Raw genomic sequence first — 20,596 nt, forward strand, 5'->3', positions numbered from 1 at the left:
GAGGAAAGCTCATGTGTGTTAGAAAAGGATCCACAGAAACAGAGAATCAGAGCTAGGAGATGATGAGAGGGTTCTGACATCATGATGAGAATGTCTATCTCATTTATTTAAAGCCCGTTCCATCTCTGTTCTTCCCAATTATATGGGCCAAGAAATCTCCACTGCTTAAGCTAGTCTGAGTGGTGTTTCTGTCCTAACATCTGTTTTTTAAATAATGCAATTTGGAAGTACTAGGAATTACCTTGCTGTCAGTGCATGCCACGGACCACATACCACCGTCTTGCACTGAGGAAAATGTGTTTATTTTTATTTATCCTTCATTTTATCCAGTTAATGAGTGATCAGTTATTCTAATGCTTGCATATTGACAAGGTCTATTATCTCCCTTAAAGACTCCTTAAATTTTCTTCCTTTAAAGAAATCACTTAGAAACTCATTGAATAATGGTTACAATCAAAATACTTTGTGGTTGATTTAAAATAGGTAATGTACACATATGCCACTAAATAAAAAGTTGGTTGGGTTGCTCTATATTGTTATTCATCCATGAATGAGTAAAAACAACTAAAAATTTTAAAAAATAAGTGAATAGAACTGGGCAAAGTTTCCCCTGGTTTTAGGTGCTTTAAGTTAAAGAATACCAGTGGAGATATTTATGGGTTACTCTTTAGCTACCTAATAGGTAATTTTAATCTAGTACCAACATAGCCGAAAATAAACAGTGTCTTTAAAAGTTTAGGTTAGCTTAGGTTTAAATTCTCAATTCTCTTTGTAAGTTATAAAGCAAGCAATCTCTAGGAAAAAGGAATCCACTACTTTATTTGCTAATGGCCAATGTTTGCACAAAACAGGTTTCCAAAAAAAAAACAAAAAGCATCTGCAGCAGGTAAAACAGGTACAGTGATTAACATTGTGGCTTGATTTTTTTTTCCCAAATTACTACATGAAAAAGAAGTATTATCTATAGTGCTCATGTAAGGTCAATAAAAATATCAGGCATGATTCAAAAACCCTAGATTGAGTGGCTATATCAGATGCTGTTATGTAGCAATTTTGTTCCAAAGATTCTTTAGGTGTTATGTGGAGCCAACACAGGGGCAAGTCTATTCGAGTGCCTTAAACCCTTGTTACTCAAAGTATGGTCCACGGTGCAGCAGCACTGGTATCACCTGGGTGGTTATGAGAAATGCAGGATCTCAGCTCCCATGCATAACCCAACCTACTGAATCACAACTTGTGCTTTTAATAGCATCTCCAAGTGATTTATGTACACATGGAAGTTTGAGAAGCACTTCCCTGAACATTCAAAAAAGAATCTGATTTACACCCATTAGACTAAAAATTAGATGTTGTCAGACTTTCAAATGTGAACAAAGACATGAGAACTGGTAACACATACACCACCACTAGTGCAAGTGTAAACTGTACAACCACGTTGGAAAACAATTTGGTATCATCTACTAAAACTGAAGAGGCGGGCTTCCCTGGTGGCGCAGTGGTTGAGAGTCTGCCTGCCGATGCAGGGGACATGGGTTTGTGCCCCGGTCCGGGAAGATCCCACATGCCGCGGAGCGGCTGGGCCTGTGAGCCATGGCCGCTGGGCCTGCACGTCCGGAGCCTGTGCTCCGCAACGGGAGAGGCCACAACAGTGAGAGGCCCGCATACCGAAGAAAAAAAAAACAGAAAAAAACTGAAGAGGCATATGCCCCACATTCCAGCAATTCCACACCTAAGTACATACTCTGAAGCAACTCTTGCTTTGTACAGCAGGAGACACAAAAAAGAATATCCTTAGCAATATTTTCACACTAGCAAAAGAACTGGAATTAACTCAAGAAAAAAGATAAATGGCGGGACAGTCACACAATGGAACATATGAAGAAGGGGATGATAAGCAAGCACAAATTTCAAGAGAATGGTTACATTTGGGGAAGTAGTACAAAAGCACACAGGGAACTCCAAAAGTAGTGGTTGTATTTTTTAGGCTTGATGGTATATACGTGTTTATTATTGTTTTTTAAACATTTTCATTACATCACATGAGTGCTTCAGTCACATGAGTGATATTGTGACAGATTTTCTTACTCCCATTTATTGCTCCCCTCCTATAAGATGATTGTTTTCTCCACCTGTTGCCATGTTACCTGCAGGGACTATGGGAGGATTATACTGCCTCACATCCCCTGACATCAGGTTTGGGCATCTGACTCATGATGGCAGCAACATCTACAAACAGAAATAGTTCAGCTATGGCTTCTTTTCCATCTGACATGGGAATGACATGTCCTAGGTAAGTGCTGCTTCTTCAGACTGGGTCCTGGGACAAAGATAACACACAGAGCTGCAGCAACCTACAAGCAACATGCAACACGAGAAAGAAAGCTTTGCTGATGAAAGCCACTGAGAGTGCGGAATTGTTTACCACCACAGCATGATCTAACAAAAGCTAACCAAAAAAGTAAATATTTTAAAGAAGACTCTGAACCACAGATTCCCATCTAGTTTAGTTTAAGAGAATCTCTCTGATATATGAGCACATAAGGATTCCGTCTATGGTTAAAGAGTTTGAAAACAGTGTTTTCCAAACATTCAGATCTCATTAACCAAATTTCCCCCCAAATTTTACCAATTTAAAAATGATCTTTCCTTTAAAAATAAAAATGCAGAAAGGACAAAATCTTGGACTAAAAGCCTTTCCATTGAGCACATTTAGATTTATCAAAAACTCACTTCATGCTCCCTGTGAAAACTTTGTCATGGGCCAGCATTAATCTATAGAGTTGTGTCAGGGAACCACTGACTTAAAGGAAAACAAACTAATACAAAACAATCCTGATGAATTCAACTGTAGTTACGAAAACAAAAAAACATTAATGCTAAAATTGCTTCTTTTTAGAAGAAAAAGAATTGTATTGTATGTGTGTTGATTTACTAAATCAGTATCTTGGAGAAAATCTGCCTATCGTGCTGGAAGAGGCATTCTGTTCCATTGCAAAGGTTAAATAATACACTTGAAAAATTCATCAGAGCTGTGAGTTAGCAGGCCTAAGTCACGCCTCATTACTAAGAGAGGCAATAAATGGAAGTTTAACACTGTTATCTTCCCATAACAACAACAAAAAGATTATCGCACTTAGTCTAAAATCTCAAAACTTGTTGGGGGGTGGGTATTTTACATTTGTATAAGCACACATAAAACCACAGCACTATCTCACACACACACACACACACACACACACACACACACACACAATAACCTAGAAGTCAAGCCAGCTTATGGGTACTGTGTATTCTTAGTTTCACCACTCTGCAAGTGTGCATTCTGCTTTTTTAAAATTAATATTTTATTAATTTTAAAATAATAAATAATAATTTTAAATTAATTTTAAAAATTATTAATAACAAAATAAATATTTATTTTGTTTATTTTTGGCTGCGTTGGGTCTTCTTTGCTGCACGCGGGCTTTCTCTAGTTGCAGCAAGTGGGAGCTACTCTTCATTGTGGTGCGTGGGCTTCTCATTGCGGTGACTTCTCTTGTGGAGCATGGGCTCTAGGCGTGCGGGCTTCAGTAGTTGTGGCACACGGGCTTAGTTGCTCCGCAGCATGTGGGATCTTCCCGGCCCAGGGCTCAACCCATGTCCCCTGCATTGGCAGGTGGATTCTTAACCACTGCGCCACCAGGGAAGTCCCCATTCTGCTTCTTTCATTTCCTCTGAATATATGTCTTCTGTTTCTGTTTGTTATGAAGATGTAGATAGTCACCAAACAGGATGTGTTATGTGGTCAGTTAAATCAGATTTCAGAGAGGTCATGCCAGCCAAAACTAGCTAGACCTTAGCCAATATTGCACAAATTATTTTCTTGTTTTATAAAAAATTTTGGTACATTCTTTTGAATAATATCCAGTAAGTACTTAATTGAATAGCAGGTTCACACGGAAGGATTATGTCTATTTAATTTGCTTTTTACAGCACTCAAACCGCAGGCTGCCTTTACGGCCGCTCAGTTTTCTTCCACTACGTTCATTTAAAGAATGAAACTTGGGCTTCCCTGGTGGCGCAGTGGTTGAGAGTCCGCCTGCCGATGCAGGGGACACGCGTTCGTGCCCTGGTCCAGGAAGATCCCACATGCCGCGGAGCGGCTGGGCCCGTGAGCCACGGCCGCTCAGCCTGCGCGTCCGGAGCCTGTGCTCCGCAACGGGAGAGACCACAACAGTGAGAGGCCTGCATACCGCAAAAAAAAAAAACAAATAACTGCTACCTCACAAATACTGTCCTCCCCGATTAAAAAGCTCACCTCTAAAGTGGAATCAACGTATCCCCCCCACCACCACACACACTTTTTTTGCTTTGGTTGAAATGCATAGAGTTAGCTCCTAGAAAAAAAAATGCCGACTTTTTGGCTTAAACTGGAAACTGTCTAATTAAACTGAATTCAAGCACTCACACAGGTTTCATTTAGGTAACATTTAGGTAATTTAGGTAGTGATGTCAAGCTTTCTTGATTTGGTAGTCCTGATATTCTCTAACAAACACAGAAGCTTGAGAAATCATGGGCATGATTCAGCTCCTGATATCCTAAAGCTAAAGGACTCCATAAAACAATCACTCATTTCTAAGACTGCCCACTGATAGAACAGAGTAACATCATAAAATTTATCAATCCTAAAGTTTCTATAGGCCTAAAAGACAGCCAAACATTTGTAAAGAATTTGTTTGAGCCCAGAGAAAGAATCAGTGGGTATAATAAATCTTCGGTATAATAAATCCTCAATACCTCTCAAATAATGTTCCAAAGGAAACCAGAACCAGACAACTGATTTGTTTTCAGAATCACAACCCTCAACCCCACTTAAAAACATAATTTTTTAAAAAGAATGATTTATTTGGAAGAAGGATACACCGAAGACAAGCCAATGAATCAACTAAAACAAAATCCGCAATTGAACCATTTCTGCTTTTTGAGAAAATGTTGACAGAATAAATATAGTGTGTGTCCAAAGAACTAAGTGTATTGCATAAACAAAGTACAGTTCATTCTACCAAGTGCACTGACTGATACTTGGTAGAATGAACTTTGATTATATTTATCCCCTATCAAATCAACTGAAAAAAAAAAACCCAATCATTTAACTAGATTCTGATTAGATTAATAGCAATACAGATTTATAATACAGGTAGTAAACAATGACCAGAAATATCACTTAGTACTACTGTTTGAAACAACTCGGTGAATAGTTGGTAGCAAAGGAGCTAAATCAGAGAACTCTGTTTTGAAGCCGAGAAACTGCTTTTAAACGACAAAAGAGTATATTTCTCCCATTTTAAAACATTTCTTACATGTATCTTATTCAAAAAAACTACTTAACCACACTCTTGCAATTAACTTGCAACTGACATTCCTTAATTTCCTGCAAACTACTGCTGAGAACATCACCACCTTATCAATCACCCTAGATAGAGTCACATGAAACTTTACTTAGAAATTATAGCTACAGAAAGCCTTGCTACTGAAAACTGGTATTTTTCTTTTTCTTTAATGAAGATTGAGCGACCCTTTTATTTTACTTCAGCAACAAGGAAACTTACAGCTACATCTGAAACTCATATCTATGATCAATTTATTCATCTTAATGTTACACTCCTAGTTTCATTTTCTCTGGTAGTGGTTTCATAATTTTTTTAAAACCCAATATTTCTTGTAAATGTTATTTTTTATAAAGTGACTCAACACCTTTGTGTAAAAGGTAGTATACATGAGAATAACACATAAATAATACATTTCCTTACTGGTTTTCCCTGGCACTTATAAATCTGAAATACCTAAATTTAGAGACTAGGTAACTGGAGTTCAGCATTTCAAATGAAGAGAAATTATTATTCAGAACTCACCAAAAAGTATACTTTCATACTTTTAGCCTTAATACATCCTTATACTCTTAAAGAGAATTCCATTTTTAAAACGCAAACGCACTTCTAGCGCCAACTTAAAATATACACTTTATTCTTCGTACAATTAAAGTGAAAACTGAATATAAAATCTTCCAGAATTGTAAAGTGCAGAATGGATAACCATGTGTCAAAGTAAAAATCTTCTTTCTAAGAAAAGGAAAAGGGAAAAATGATTTGCCACGTGTAAGGTTAACATTTTTCTTCTACATTTGAAGACCAAGAGTGCCCCATAATTTTCATGGTGATCCCATTCCAAATATTTACTCAGAGCCATTCTACCCCTCCGGGGCCCTTCTCCCTCCCCTATCCCTGAGGTGAAGCAGCACGCTACACCCTGCTGACCAGGCCACATAGAATTACACTACCTTCTACTAGGTGACGAAACAGGACAGCTCCCAAACCCAGTGAGGTCTTCCTCAGGCGGTGGCCTACCATCACCTTCCCTCGCTGGGACACCTTCACAATGGTACCACCCAGGGAGATGACACCAATCTTCCCCCTTCCCAGACTGTACTTTCCCTCAATACTGCTCCCTGGTACACAGAGCTGTGAAGGCAGGGCAAGTGCACAAACTCACAGCAAGAGGCTCTATTAGATTAGTGAACCACAGGTACACAGTGTTACCTTACTCAACTATTTTGGCATCAAACTGAAATAATGATCTAACTCTTTCAGTATCTTTACTCTCTGCAATCAAGTCTCTCCTCTACCCTTTGGTCAGAGCTGCGTACTTTTTAATTCAGTTAAAAAGCTGCGTACTTTTTAATTCAGTTAAAAAAAAGCTGCGTACTTTTTAATTCAGTTAAAAAAAAAAAAAAAAAAGGAGCCCAAGGGCTCTTAAATTAAAAATTAATTTAAATTAAAAATTAATTAATTTAATTCAGTTAAAAAAGAGCTGCGTACTTTTTAATTCAGTTAAAAAAAAAAAAAAAAAAAAAAGGAGCCCAAGGGCTCTAAGTCCAACTTGAAGTTCAAACTAAAACTACCCTCAAAGTCACCCCAGAACAACTTAGTTGCCACATACTGGCCTTTGCTCATAAAAATATCCTGACTACCTTTCTTTCCCAGCTCATTTGGAAATGGTGCTTCTAACATCCACTGGCATAGAGTTCTATTGTTTTTCTATTTTTCACAGAAGTGATATGTGTTCAATGCAAAATAAACAAATAAATCAAGGACAAACAAAGTTGTTTATTCTGGAAACCCACCATCCAGAGATAATCACTGATGATATATTAGTGCATATGATAACTTTATTGTTGATATATTTTTTTCTATATCTATGCTTAAAACAAAAATTGGTTCATATTACACACAGTTTGGCATCCTGCTTTTTGCATTTCATAAAATATCAAAAAAGAGTGTCTTATTATCAGTATCCTACAAAGTTATTTTTAATGACTACTTAAAATTTCCTCTTTCTAAAACTCCCAGGGGCTCTAAAATTTCTTCTTTCCTACTTCTCCCCCTCCACGGTTTCCCAGTAGGAACACAACTAAAAGGCAACATTCATTCAATTAATACATCCTAAACACTTCCAGAAAACTAACATTCCACTGTATTCACAACAATTATTTCATTTATATTTTATACTGTTAGATGATCATGAATAAACAACTGTATCTGTGCCACCAAGTCCCAAGGAAGGGCCAGGCTGCCATCAAGTCTACAGTGTGTCTCCCCCATGAGCCATGACATATAATTCAAAATAACTCCAAACAAAATAAGAGTCACAACAAGGTACAACTTTTCCTAGAAAGACTATTTCATTGTTTCTTTAAAAGTCACAAAACATTAACAGATGGCCAACAAGGCACATGAAAAAATGCTCAACAACATATTAGAGAAATGCAAATCAAAACCACAATGAGGTATCATTTCACACTGGTCAGAACAGCCATAACCAAAAAGTCTACAAATAATAAAGGCTGGAGAGGGTGTGGAGAAAAGGGAGCCCTCCTACAGTGTTTTTTTGTGGGAATGTAAATTAGTGCAGCCACTATGGAAAACACTATGGAGGTTCCTTTAAAAAACTAAAAACAGAACCACCATATGACCCAGCAATACCACTCCTGAGCATATATCCAGAAAATATGAAAACTCTAGTTCACCTCAGTGTTCACAGCAGCACTATTTACAAGAGCCAAGACATAGAAACAACCTAAATGTCCACTGACAGATGAATGGATAAAAAAGTGGTATATATATACAATGGAATATTACTCAGCCATAAAAACAAATGAAATATTGTCATTTGCAGCAACATGGACGGACCTAGAGATTATCAAACTAAGTCAGACAGAGAAAGACAAATATTACATGATATCACTTATATGTGGAATCTTAAAAAATAATACAAATGAATCTATATACAAAATAGAAACAGACTCACAGACATAGAAAACAAAATTATGGTTACCAAAGGGCAAAGGGAGGGAGGGGAAGGGATAAATTAGAAGTACGGGATTAACAGATACAAACCACTATACATAAAAGAGATAAGCAACAGGATTTACTGTTTAGCACAGGGAACTATATTCAATATCTTGTAATAACCCATAATGGAAAATAATCTGAAATACATATATTAAAAAAAAATTTTTTTAATTTCAAAATATTATTTAATTTTTTTTCTCTCTTTTGGTGCCCCCTTGCTAATGCTCAAACACATGCTTACATTGTCTATTAAGCACTGCCTCCTGGGATTGAGAAAAGAATAGGTTTTGTTCCAAGGAATAATATGAGTTTAAACTCAGATGATAAAATCTATGCACAATCAAAATCCCAGACTTGAGCACACAGATTTCAGTCAAACACATTTTGAAATGGAGAATATTAACTGCTTGTTCAAAGTTGTATTATTCATGTGGAATCACTGGCAAATGCTTTATGCTGTGTTTGAAACTGTACAAAGCTTCCCGAGATATATGCAATGCTTTCATTATATGAATAAATGGATAACATGATTTGCATTGAGTGGTTTTACGGGGGAATTTCAAGTGACTTATTCAGCAAATCTCCACACTTCAATTAAAAGAGACGATTTGCTTCCAAAAAATTAAATGTGAAGAAGTGTCAACACACTAATGATATTGACAGTAGTTTAGAGGCTGGGTTCTAAAGTCAAACTGCTTTGGCTTAAATTCTGACTTTCACTAGCTATGGGACGTATGCCTCTATACTTTAGATTCCTCATGAAAAAATATCTCCTCCATTGGGTTACTGTGAGAATTAAATGACTTAATACATGTAAGGTGCTTAGAACAGTGTATTGAGCCTTCAATAAATATTAGCTAGTTACCATCATCCTTATTCATTATTATATATTTTTGTAAAAGGCTCAAAACCTACTTTCCACCTCTTTCTCCCCTTACTAAGGAACAGACTAGACCACAGAATCACAGAAATGTTATACAGTGCTGTATTAAACCCCTACCTTATAATTTTCAGATCAACTGTTTTGTTCCTACTTTCTTTAAAAAATAAACTGAAGTTTAATATTTACATTGTATACACTGCACTCATCCTATTTTTCATTTAACTGCTAGCATGCTATAAAATACTGTATATCTATAATGACCAGTATATACACAGAACAAATGGTACCTATATATACTGAACAACACAGGTCTTCAGGAAACCACAATGTTTTAAAAGGAAAAAAGAAGATGAAAGCTGGAATAGGAAGTAGCTCTAATACTGTTGTTAAATTTAAATATCATATCTAATGTACTTTTTTACTTTTAAAAAGGTATCTAAATAACATTTTTACAATTTACAAGCAAAACAAACTACCTTAAACCATTAGTGTAAGGTTTATTCTAGACTAGAGAACTAAGTCTGCGCAACCAGAACGAGAAATATTACAAAGATAGAATCCATCATGAGTTTGCCTGGGGTTATTCTGAAACCTATAATCCAGAAATGACAGACAAGGAGTTCTCTGACTTTTTTTTTTTTTTTCCAAAGAGTACTAGAACATTACCATAAAAATTCTTTACTGTTTGTTATGTAAAAGATAGAGGAAAGTGGCAGATAAAATGAAGAAAATAGGCCAGGCTTTGGACTCTGGGCCTACCTATTAATTTTGCTTTCTTGATCATAGATATAACCGTCTGCTTTAAATCTCAGGAGAATACACTGGTTAATAATGAAAAAGATTTATTTCCCCACTAAATGTTCTTTGGCCTGATTACTTTCCTATATTGTTTATTCATACCTTACCAGGAATATGAATAGCTTATCAAAAAGCCACTCTCAGCATAAAAAAAATCCACTTCTTCAAAAAACTAAAGTCTAGGGAATTCCCTGGAGGTCCAGTGGTTAGGGCTCCATGCTTCCAATGCAGGGGGCATAGGTTTGATACTTGGTCGGGGAACTAAGATCCTGCAAGCCATGTGGTGTGGCCAAAAAAAAAAAAAGAACTAGAGTCTAATCCATAAGTCCTCCCAAATATTTAAAAACTTAAACCCCGAAGAAAGGAGAACAATCACCCATTCTACAGAACATCAAAACCACTGAAAGCAAAAAGAATAGACTTTGCTTGTATGTACTTGTATAATCTTTTCTGAAAACCTAGGAGGTAGACATGTTCATACACTACAGTTCAGGAAACTGAGTCTCAGAGAGGTTAAGTAATATGCTCAAGTTACAAAGTCAGTAAAATAAAGACACAGGACTCAAATTCACAACTTTCTTACCAGCTAATGATAAAGCAGAAATGACAGGCATTCCCTGTACACCAGCGTGAGTGGCCACGGAGACGAGGATTACAGAACAAGTCCTTCAGTGCTCCCTCCCAACTCCATGCGCTACACCGGAATCTAGCAGGTTGGATTCAAGTTATTTTTGAACACAGTTGATTGCTCAAGAACGGAAACAGCTCCCTCCCAAGTCTCACCCCCTAATTCACAGGTGAATTATCTTCTGCCTTATCTTCTGTTAATAAATAAATGAGCAATTATTTACTGAAGACCCAGAAATGTAACCATACCATAAATTGCCCTTTTTATAAGTGCCATATAATGTGGTGTAGAAGGAAGAGACCACTTATATCTTTAGTATCTGCCCCTCAAACGCTCTTGTTTTATAACACATAATTGCACTTATTTACATGAAGGTTGCTCTTTACTAGTCTGTGAGCTTTTGATACAAAATTCTGCATATTCCCCACTCAGTATTAGTCAAAATGTAGGTGGTGTCCACTAAAAATGTTGAAAGAAGGAGTGAACGAAACATTGACGAGTTGAACCTTAAATAACAACATTTAGAGAGATGGAGAAAAAGAAGGGGAAGTACGTCCTAATGAGGTGGCTGGCAACCAGGCAGACGACTGCTGGGGAAATGGATAGGCAGGTCTGAGTAGAAGATCCGTATCACCAAGCAGCAAAAAAACGGTAAACTGGAAGATATGGAATTCCTGACTGCAGGGTTAGGACTTCATTTTCTAAATTAGGCCAAAAGTTTCTGAACATTTATTTTTAATGCAGGGGAATGCTTTGTTTAAATTAAACCCTACTCGAAACCCCAATATAGAAAACAGGTAAAAGCAAAGCCGTACCGGTTGAAGCCCCACTCAGTCTCCATCTTACCTAATTGAGAAGTCCCCAAAGCCCCTCCTTGGAGCACAGTTTGAAAACCACTGGGTTAGAAAAAGGTCTGGAAGGACAGATACCAAAGTGCTCAGAGCACTGACTTCTGGAGAACTGGGTTGGCCTAGGTTGAGGGAGCAGGGTAAGGAAGGACTTGAAATACTATTTTCACTTTTTAAATCCTGCCTTTTTTTATATTATTTGAACTTTTGTTTATATTGAGCACTTTTTACTTTTTAATTTCAAAAGAAATAAGATACCATTGATCTAAAAAAGCATTTTTAATGGTTAAATTTCTTCACGAGAATTGCCACATTTTATTTATTTATTTTTTTAAAGAAGATGTTGGGGGTAGGAGTTTATTAAATTATTTATTTATGGGGCTTCCCTGGTGGCGCAGTAGTTGAGAGTCCGCCTGTCGATGCAGGGGACACAGGTTCGTGCCCCGGTCCGGTAAGATCCCACATGCCGAGGAGCGGCTGGGCCCGTGAGCCATGGCCGCTGAGCCTGCGCGTCCGGAGCCTGTGCTCCGCAACGGGAGAGGCCACAACAGTGAGAGGCCCGCATAACGCAAAAAAAAAAAAAATAATAATAATATTTACTTATTTTGGGGTCTTCGTTTCTGTGCCAGGGCTTTCTCTAGTTGTGGCAAGCGGGGGCCACCATTCATCGCGGTGTGCGGGCCTCTCACTATCGCGGCCTCTCTTGTTGCAGAGCACAGGCTCCAGATGCGCAGGCTCAGTAGTTGTGGCCCACGGGCCCAGCTGCTCCGCGGCATGCGGGATCCTCCCAGACCAGGGCTCAAACCAGTGTCCCCCGTGTTAGCAGGCAGACTCCCAACCACTGCGCCACCAGGGATGCCCCGAGAATTGCCACATTTTAATGACCATTTCCTTATAGCAGGATATTTTCTTGACTAAATTATACTGCAATGAAAATGAACATCTTTGTGCATAAGACTTTCTCATATTTAGAATGATTTTCTTAGGATAAATTTATACAAGTTAATGGTTCCCATTTACGTTCAATTAGTATTTTTTAAAAGTCATCCTATAGGGACTTCCCTGGTGGTGCAGTCGTTAAGAATCCGCCTGCCAATGCAGGGGACACAGGTTCGAGCCCTGGTCGGGGAAGATCCCACATGCCGCGGAGCAACTAAGTCTGGCCGCCACAACTACTGAGCCTGCGCTCTAGAGCCTGTGAGCCACAACTACTGAAGCCCGCGTGCCTAGAGCCCGTGCTCCGCAACAAGAGAAGCCACCACAATGAGAAGCCTGAGCACCGCAACAAAGAGTAGCCCCCACTCACCGCAACTAGAGAAAATCCGTGTGTAGCAACCAAGAACCAACACAGCCAAAAATAAATAAATAAATAAATGTTTTTAAAAAGCCATCCTATAGTAGCAAGATTTGATCCTAGCATGCATGTTTAAGATATATAAAATCTAGGGCTTCCCTGGTGGTGCAGTGGTTGAGAGTCCGTCTGCCGATGCAGGGGACACGGGTTCGTGCCCCGGTCCGGGAAGATCCCACATGCCGCGGAGCGGATAAGCCCGTGAGCCGTGGCCGCTGAGCCTGCGCATCCGGAGCCTGTGCTCCGCAACGGGAGAGGCCACAACAGTGAGAGGCCCGCGTACCGCAAAAAAAAAAAAAAAAAGAAGATATATAAAATCTAATTTACAAAACTAATTAGCGAAGTTTCCATATCAAAAAATGTATTAAAGAAAAATCTGAAACAGAACTTGAAGCCTCTCTACCTTTCATGAATTTTTCATAACTTCTCTTGCCACTTATCAAAACCATACACTGAAACAATTTTCCTTCACAGTTGGGTTTCACTATCCAATTCTGTGAAGTCACAGTACTGTGACAGTACAATCATTCTCTGGCAACAAACTGACATCACTAAATTCTTAATTGTAAGTTCTGTTGGGTATATGGATGTTCTATTTTTACTTCTAAGATCAAAATCTATTTTCTGTTGCCTCTCCATTAAGCTCATATAATTGATACATTTTCTTTTTTCTTGGACAAGAAAGTAGGATTTATTGGTGGGCGTGAGTAAGGAGGGGACAGCGCCAAGGCTCTCGGGAGTGCAGGGCCCGCCATCTGTCCAGGGGGCCACAACGAGGGATGCATTCGACTCCACAGCCATCCGGGATAAGCCGCTTTTCTGCCACCATGTTTTCAAATTTGTCCGCATTAAACTTTGTAAATCCCCACTTCTTGCAGATGTGGATCTTCTGGCGGCCAGGGAACTTGAACTTGGCCCTGCTGTGGGCCTCAATCACATGTTCCTTGTTCTGCAGCTTGGTGCAGATGGACATCATGACGTGGCCAATGTGGACCCTGACCCCTGTGCCCTGGGGCTTTCAAAAGGCACCACCCATACCTGTCTGGAGCCTAGACTGGGGACAGCATGCCAGTCATTAATGTCCACTGGAAAGGGCTGTCTTCGAGGTCCCTTAGGGCAACCTATACAGGCAACAGGCTGCATACACTACCGAGGAGGCTGCTGTTTGCAACCATTGCGCACCAGGCCCCCATGGGGAAAAGAGCACAGTTGGCTGGATTGGCTGCAGATGATTGATACATTTTAATCAATGTATTCTCTTTGTCCCCAGCCATCTTTATAAAACTGCCTTTTGGTGAGTGCTCAGAGAATGCCTATCTGTTCAAACAAAATATAAATGGCTGCCCGATTGCCTCCTCCTGTGAACAGCCTGCAATGTTCTGTACTTCTTGAAAGCAGAAACCCCAGAGTCAGAAAGTCTGTTGTTCTTTTTCTTATCTCTACTACTGTTTTAGTATAACAAAAGTACTTTTTGTTAAATTAACTTTTTGTTAAATAAGTGAATGGAGTTCTATCACTAATGAATCCAACTGGGCAAAAAGAATTTCTAATAAAAACCTTTTTCTGGCTTCCCTGGTGGCGCAGTGGTTAGGAATCCACCTGCCAATGTGGGGGACACGGGTTCGAGCCCTGGTCCGGAAGATCCCACATGCCGCGGAGCAACTAAGCCTGTGCACCGCAACTACTGAGCCTGCGCTCTAGAGCCCACGAGCCACAACTACTGAGCCCATGTGCCACAACTACTGAAGCCTGTGCACCTGGAGCCTGTGCTCCACAACAAGAGAAGCCACCACAATGAGAAGCCTGCGCACCGCAACGAAGAGTAGCCCCCACTCACCGCGACTAGAGAAAGCCCGCGTACAGCAACGAAGACCCAACACAGCCAAAAATAAAATAAATAAATAAATAAATAAATAAATAAAAATTAAAACAACAACAACAACAAAAAACCCTTTTTCTTTTTCCAAAAGCAAGGATTGCTAGAAACATCAAGGTCACTTCTACTACTATGTAACAGTTCTAATAGTCAGGGTATTTAGACTCTATCAGCAAAGATTTGCCTAGGGCCTACTGGGCATGGGGCACGATGCTAAACGCCAGACGTTCAGTGTGAACAAGACAGAAGCAAGGCCTGCTCTCATAGATCTTTCCCTCTTGGTGCAAAGGCACTTGGGCAAACCACGAATCTTTATGAAACGAGAAGTTCCAATACCAAAAATAGAAATATTCTTTAGAAGAAAGAGACCGGAACCAGACTTTGGAATACCCGTAACACTGGGCCGAGGAATGCAAAGTTTATATTTGAGTAGAGGAAAATGAGGTATTCAAAGGGATCCTTAGAAAATATTAATCTAATCAGGCTCTGATTAAACCTTTTCAATGGCTTCTCATTTCCTCTAAGATAAAGCCAAAATGTTTAAAAAGGGTAACTAAATCTTGTATCACCATTCCCACCTACCCAAGATCTTTGGCTGTGGTCATACTGTTCTTTTTCTCTGTTTCCTTTATTGTAGGGATTTTCAAACTTTATACATCACAATCTAGTAAAGTATCTATGTGTGACACGCTTATTTTCTATTTTATTTCTTTTTAAAAACATGCAGTTCACAACCACTAAATTAATTTTACAATCTCCTGGTAGGTGCCTAGGTGCCTGCAGCTTGAAAAATACCACCTTGGTATATACCACACTCTCTCTCTCTCACTTCTTGGCCTTTCCACACATTCTTTTCGCCGGAAACATTCTTGCTCATCCTCCTTCTTGCCTTTTTCTGGCTACTTCCTATGCTACTTTGTGACCTGAGCTCTTAAACATCACTTCCCTGACCCTCTTAGATTAGTTCCCCCTCCTCTGTGTTCCTGAAGTACTCTATGCTTTCTAACGTTCATTAAGCTTTACTGTAATTGTATGTGTGCTAATTGTCTTTCTAGGCTGTACACTCCATAAGCATCAGGACCCATTCTTGGTCTCTGCTGAATCCTGAGAGCCTAGTCCAGTGCCTGTTACTTATTAGGCACTCAGTCAATGAGGATTAAAGCAAGTAAGGAAATGGACTTGAATAATCTATATATTTAACCGCACAATGAAATGAGCACCCACTTAAAAACTGTTAAGAGGTTTAGCCAGTTCCAAGGAAAATATATTCTCAGTTCCAATTATATAAATGGTGATTAAGTTCCTAAGCTAGCCTACAAAACGCTGTTACCCACAAGCACTTAACTGATGAGCGGATGGCTGCTTATTTGCCTCTCTGCAAGGACAAGAGAACTTTCACTCCTCTAAGTAGGAGAAAACAGGATTAAAGGGACACCTTGCTTTCTCCCTACTCTATCAGTTCCTCCTAGAGCAAAGTGACTTATCTAATGGCTGAGATAAGACTAAAGGTCAATATTCCAGACAGGCCCCAGCCCTGAGCTCTCACTGGCTCTTGGATTTATCTGTCTTCAAGAAGAGAAGGTTCTCCTTTCCCTTCCAACTCCCATGAGGAAATTTCCCCAAGACAGGGCTTTCCCTGCCTGCAGGGGAGACCTGCAGTTTTTTAGGTGCTATAGAATCACGTGGGCAGATAAATTAAGAAGGAACAGAGGAAGTGTGGGTCTAAGTTAATTCTCCAATCCAGCTTTACCAGAAATGAAAATTAAATTATATTTTAATAGTACTATAATCCTCATCTGGCTTCTTGAATCTGATCTCAATTTGTAGAATCTGGAGAGAGAAGAGACGTAATCAGCAAACTGAAAAGCTCCAAGAGGAATAACAGTCATCCCAGTCTGATTTCTGGGTCTGAGGAGAAGAGTAGCACAGAGCAACAAGGTGGAGCAAAAGGGAAGGGAATGAAATGAAGGAGAAAAGGGTTTCTTTCACTTTTCCTCGTTTGAATTTTTCTTGGGCAAAAATGTCTAAAGAAGTTGAACCTATCTTTGTGTCCTACAACCTTCCCCTCCAAATTGTTTCTCATTCTTGCTTCTCTTTTCTCATCTTCCAGACCTTTTATGCTGCCCATAGATCTCCATTTTCAACACCCACACTTGTAGAAATAGACCAAGTTTTCCCCAAACCTCCAAAATGTTCCATGATCCCACACCACTAACGTCTCCTATCCCTCCTCATGTCAAAACTCCCATTTCCTCAGTGCAGCTGATCTGGAGGAAAGCAATCTGATTAAATTCGTTCACATTAAGATAAAACAACTGGCTGACAGTCTAGCCAGCCTACTAGAGATACACATATTTTTTATTTTATACACACACACACACACACACACACAGACATTTTTAAGCTATAGAAATCTAACTACAGTAATTTCAGAGAAAAGATGAGGGGTGCCTAAAAATCTCCCATAAAGGAGGCAGGTCCGCTCTGATCAGCATTTCCCAGGGATCACATCCCCAAAGTTGTTCCCACATTTTCCCCAACTTTCAGTCCTTAAGTGACATTAAAAACCCCAGGGGGCAGAGAAAGCCAACTTGGGAAAGCATTTGTAACTACAGGATATTTAGTCATCCATTGGGTAAGTCCGTTACAATCAATATTAGGTTGGATAGGTTATAATTTCAGTATGTTTGACAATCATTCTATTAGGTAAAACATATACTCAGGTTATATATTGCAATTATTACCTCATTCTACTAATGAGGTCAATGAGGCATAAAGGGGTTAAATAACATTTCCATTGTTTAAAGTTTAGTAGTTGAAGAGCAGGACTGGAGGGCTCTTCACCCACTTTGAATCAGTTGTTTATCCATTAATTCCACTTGAAAATCTCTAATTTTATTTTCCATAACGTTTCTGAAATTTGGTAGTGCACTTTAGAACAGTCATATTAGAGTAAAAGAAAAATGAGCTTGAATTCCTGGGAGGTAAACATCATGTCTTTTTCAGTGGTTTTTGTATGAAAGACCTGAGGCTGATGCTGAATTTGTGTGCGCTCAGAAATTAAGCACGGAATAGGCAAAGTAGCATTCATTCAGCTGCAAGTGGCTCTTAACTTCAGCGCCATAAAAGATACTTATTTGCCGCCCAAATATGAATATAGCTGTAATAAAGACTACACACACTTAGGATGATAAGATCTTCCACTTTGCCTGAGAAGTATATGAAATTTTAATTGAGTAATTGGTGTTTGCTATTTTTTTATTAGTTTGCTTAGCTAGCCACCAAAATAAATTATTTGTAATTAAAGTGATGACTGGGACTTTCCAAACCAAGCATAGAATACATGAAAATGCTGTGTGTGTTCTCTCTTGACTTTGGTCATGAACACACTTTTTGTGGCTTTTCTCAAAATACCAGAAAGGGTAAAGGGGCAGTAAGGCACCCAAGAAATGACAGTTAGCATATGACATATGACATATGACAGACTTAAACGGCACTTATTCACTTCCTCCAAGTAGAAGCATTATGTTGCTTGGTATCAGGTTGGTTGGGTTTTTCGGTCAGTACTCGTCCCCCAAACCTAGAATTTTTTAAATATAATTCAACAATAAAAAGACAACCCAATTAAAATATGGGCAAAAGATCTGAATAGACATTTCTCCAAAGCAGATACACAGGTGGCCAATAAGCACATGAAAAGATGCTCAACATAATTAGTCATAAAGAAATGCAAATCAACACTACTTCATACTCACCAGAATGTCTGTAATAAAAACTAGCAAATAGTCAATAACAAGTGTTGGTGAGAATGTGAAGAACCTGGAACCCTCATACACTGATGAGAATGTAAAATGGTGCAGCTACTTTGGAAAGTCTGACAGTTCCTGAAAGAGTTAAATATACAGACCCAAAAGAATGGGAATCATATGCCCACATAAAAACTTGTACACAAATGTTCATAGCAGCATTATTCACAATGGCCAAAAAGTAGAAACATCCTTAATGTCCATCAACTGAAAATGGATAAACAAAATGTGATATTGTAGTACATCAATACAATGGAATACTATCCAGCCATAAAAAATAAGTACTGATACATGCTACACATGGATAAACCTTGAAAACATTATGCTGTGTGAAGGAAGCCAGACACTAAAAGCCACATAATGTATGATTCCACTTATATGAAACTTACAGAATTGGCAAATCCATAGAGACGGAAAGGAGATTAGTGGTTGCCAGGGGGTGGGATAACGGGGGAATGAGGAGTGACTTTTAATGGGTATAGGGTTTCATTCTGGGGTGATGAAAATGTTCTGCATGGTGGTGATAGTGGTGATAGTTGCAAAACTCGGTGAAAATACTAAAGGCCGCGCTTTAAAAGGATGAATTTTGTGGTATGTGAACTATATCTCATTTTTTAAAAAAAATTCTTCATTTACAGAAAGAAATTACATAGACATGTAATATACCTACAAATGTATTATATACATATACGTATTCTCTTTCTATGAATCAACTTTTGGGGTTTTTTTTTAGTTGAGATATATATCACATATATAAAGAAAGGAATGAAAGAACACGGTGACACGGAGCAATTGTGAGCCCTGAAGCCTTGGATCTGGGGTGTGCCCCAGCCTGACTCGCAGGGTCTCCATCCGTGCTCACCTTCCACCCATCACTCAGCCACCACCCGCTGTCCGGTCCACTGTCAGGGCGAGGGACGACCCACCACGGCCGCCCGGCTCCGCTGCGGGCGCCCCAGGGCCGGCCAGCCCTCCCGCCCGAGGTGGGGCTGCCGCGGCGGGCCGGGCTCGGGCGCTGCCTGCGGGCCCGGAGGGGACACGGCGGCTCGGGCGGGCCCCGCCGCTCGGCCGCTCCCCCTGCCCTGGCCTCCCTACGCCCCGGCCGCCGGGTCTCAAGCCTCCCTCCAGTACCTGGGATGCGCCCGAACCCCGCGCCGCGGCCAAAGCCGAGACTTTCCCTCCATTATCACCTGCCCGGAAAGCGGTGCGAGGAAAGGGGACCCCGCCTCCTCAGACGCGACCGAGGCACCGTGGCAGGGGACGGAAGGGGCATTCACCTAGTTCACCCGCGGCGGCGGCGGCGGCAGCTGCCCAGCGGCCGTGGCTCCTTCCTCTGGCGCGCCTCCTCGCGCCGTCGCAGCCCCACGGTGACAGCCCCGGAGCCGGCGCCCTCCGCCCGCGGGCTTCCAGCCGCCCGCCCCGCCCCCGCGCGGCCGCCCAGCGCAGGCGCAGCCGCGCCACCGCCCCGGGGGAAGCGAGAGCCTGGTGATGTGGCCGCTGGGTTGGCGATCGGGAGCGCGAGCGCCGCCTTCTCCCGGACCTTTGGCCGCAACCTGACGAACGCGGGCCGAGAACCCGATAGGGCAGAGCAAAAGGGGAATATTTCAAGGGATGCTACTCAGCAGAGAAGGGCTGTGGACTTCCTTGTTCGTCAGCCCCCTCCATCCCCACCGACCCACGCACATCCACATCGCTGGCTGCTCCTCGGTCCGAGCCCCCAAATCTATGACTCATGATTTCTGTTCTCAGACCAGGGACCTCCTGCTGGCCGTCTTCGTATTTCCTTCTCACAGACCGGGGTTAAAACTGTGTAAGCCTTTCTTAAGAGCAGTGCAGAATGGGCCATGCTTGATCCGAGGTAGGAGAGAAGGGGAGCGACCCCCAGGAGAATGAGATTTAGGGCAGCTCCCATCAGTGGGAGAGAGGTGTACAGGCAAAGTGCATGGGCCCTGTGGAGGTGTCTGGAATGCCACACTTTTCAAGCTTGCCCGTGTTTGTTTTGTAGTCTATATAAAAGT

The 20,596-nt window shown here is 40.6% G+C and overlaps 1 protein-coding gene and 1 non-coding gene across 2 annotated transcripts in view; both read right to left on the reverse strand.

The window, feature by feature from the left end:
• SLC41A2 (solute carrier family 41 member 2) overlaps positions 1–19,966 on the reverse strand; it is a 130,785-nt gene extending 110,819 nt beyond the window's left edge. The window contains exon 1 of the mRNA XM_027107413.1: positions 19,769–19,966. The gene's annotated coding sequence lies outside the window, so the exon portion shown is untranslated. The remainder of the gene's footprint in view (positions 1–19,768) is intronic.
• LOC113621397 (small nucleolar RNA SNORA70) lies at positions 13,990–14,124 on the reverse strand. The gene has a single exon (XR_003433181.1). It is a non-coding gene; the product is annotated as a small nucleolar RNA SNORA70 (small nucleolar RNA).
• Positions 19,967–20,596: the final 630 nt, after the last annotated feature.

The sequence above is a fragment of the Aethalodelphis obliquidens genome, unplaced genomic scaffold, assembly GCF_003676395.1.
Source record: "Aethalodelphis obliquidens isolate GAN/ISIS:26980383/991018 unplaced genomic scaffold, ASM367639v1 scaffold8, whole genome shotgun sequence".
Lineage (NCBI taxonomy): Eukaryota > Metazoa > Chordata > Mammalia > Artiodactyla > Delphinidae > Aethalodelphis > Aethalodelphis obliquidens.